This window comes from Macaca nemestrina, chromosome 14, assembly GCF_043159975.1.
Source record: "Macaca nemestrina isolate mMacNem1 chromosome 14, mMacNem.hap1, whole genome shotgun sequence".
Lineage (NCBI taxonomy): Eukaryota > Metazoa > Chordata > Mammalia > Primates > Cercopithecidae > Macaca > Macaca nemestrina.
In genome coordinates, this window is record NC_092138.1 from 32,416,569 (window position 1) to 32,418,672 (window position 2,104).

At 38.6% G+C, this 2,104-nt stretch overlaps 1 pseudogene; it reads right to left on the reverse strand.

Annotated features, from left to right (window-relative positions):
• Positions 1-305: 305 nt before the first annotated feature.
• On the reverse strand, positions 306-788 carry LOC105491818 (ATP synthase subunit d, mitochondrial pseudogene; annotated as a pseudogene).
• Between the last annotated feature and the right edge of the window lie 1,316 nt (positions 789-2,104).

The window sequence follows — 2,104 nt, forward strand, 5'->3', positions numbered from 1 at the left end:
AACTATTACTGCCAGTGAAGAACATTCCTGACATCATATTATATTCAACAACATGAATAAGGCAAAAATTTCTTAACACATTGCTGAGCTAGAAAGTCGCTGCTGATTTGTTGAAAATGTTTGCAAAAATAGATTGAAATTGTAAATAGAGGATCACTCCTAACATGCTCTTATCTCAGTCATATGTGTTGCATACATATAAACATGAGGTAGGATTTTGTTAAATTTCTTTTTTTAACTGTATTTTTATTTTTAATGTTCAGAATGTGTAATATAAGGGCCAGATCTTCCTCCTGGACTCAATTTTAAACATTCTTGATTGGTTGGTGAGGTCATTAGGGATACTTTTTCTTGTCTAATTTGGTTTCTGGGAAAGCTTTGTTCAAGTCCTCAATGGTCATCTGATCAAATGGAATTAAGTTCTTCTTCTCCTTCTGTTTCTCATATTCTACAATCCTGGCCTTTGAGAGAGACACCCACTCAGTGTAAGATTTCACATCTTCTTTTTCTTCAGCATACACCTGGGTGGTATATTTATCCTCTGGCACAGGAACCTTCAGGGCATTAAACTTCTTCTCAAAGTCATCCACCAAGCCTGCCTTGGCTACATGGTCCTTGTAGTAAGCCCAGTCGATAGCTGGTGGATTCTCAGGTAACGTAGCCAACCTGGAGGTGAGGGTCTCATTCCAGGATTTCAGGGAATTAGCAATGGCCTTTTGGTTCTGGGGTATGATCTCTGCAAAAGCTACCCAGTCAGTGGTTTTCAGAGCAAGTTTTCACCCAACCATCTTGGGATCCTTCACCAACCCTGGTTGCCCACGGTCTACAGGCTAAATTTCTTTAAAAATACTTCTAAAATTAAAGTAATGTTGTTTGTTTTGCTATAATAGTAATAAAGAGAAACCCACAATTAAAAGAAATTTAATCTTCAGGCACATGAAGAAAATTATAAAGAGTTAGTCTAGGAAGCACCAAGAAATAGACTCTTCAGTAAAGTTAGTATGCAAATTTTAGAGTTAGAAAAAAAATTAAATAAACTGAAACACCCTTGTAAAATTTAGAATGCATAGATCATGAAGTATGAACTGGGATGCTGATAAAACTTCACAGGCCTTCATTTCACGTATTGCTTGGCTTGTTACTGTCTTCTAAGCAAACCTAAAACAGAGAAAGTGATTCTATGACACTGAAGTGGTTAAGTTCTAGCCAGACCCAAAGCTATAAGCAAGCAAGTTTTGTTTTCATGTCCTCTCCTTCTCCTCCTTTCCTCTTTCCCCTTTCCTATTCTCACTCCCATGCCTTTCCCTGGAGTTTATAGGGGCAGCCCTAAATCTATATTTACCCACTATATTTAGTATGTTTGATTATGCACAGCCTGAATTCAGATCCAAGACGATGATCCAGATTTTTGTTCATCAAAAGAACTTTTTTTCTTTTCTGTAGATTTATAGCAAAGCCTAAGCACTGATTTATTTTTCTGCTACTCAATAGGCTTATCTTGCCTGGGGCCCTTGCCCTTACTTCTGTCTTCTGGTAAGGCTCTGCTTGTGCATCTGCCCATGCTGGCTCCTTTTTTGACATTTAGGCCTCTATCGGGTGCCACCTCTTGGAACAGACCTCCTCCATCAATCCTCCAATCCTTCAATCCTGGCCTTGACACTTTATAGCTTATTCCTTTTTCACTTCCCTATAATTCCTTTATGTAATCATTTTTAAATAAGTTTTTATGTAATTTAAAAAATTTACACACAGTAAAATTCACCCTTTTAATGTATAGTTCTTTGGGTTTTGACAAAGCATATAGCTATGTGTTGCCACCTCTACAATCATGATATGGAAAAGTTCTATCGCTCACCCCTAAAATTTTTGCATACCTCTTTAGAGCCAACCCTTCCAAGAACCCCACCTCTGTTCTATTTTTGTTTGTTTTTGAGACAGGCTCTTGCTCTGTCACTCAGGCTGCAGTGCAGTGGCACAATCTCTGCTCATTGCAACCTCTACCTCCCAGGCTCAAGTGATCCTCCAGCCTCAGTACCCCGAGTAGTTGGGACTACAGTTGCAGACCACCATGCCCAGCTAATTTTTATATTTTTTGTAGAGATGG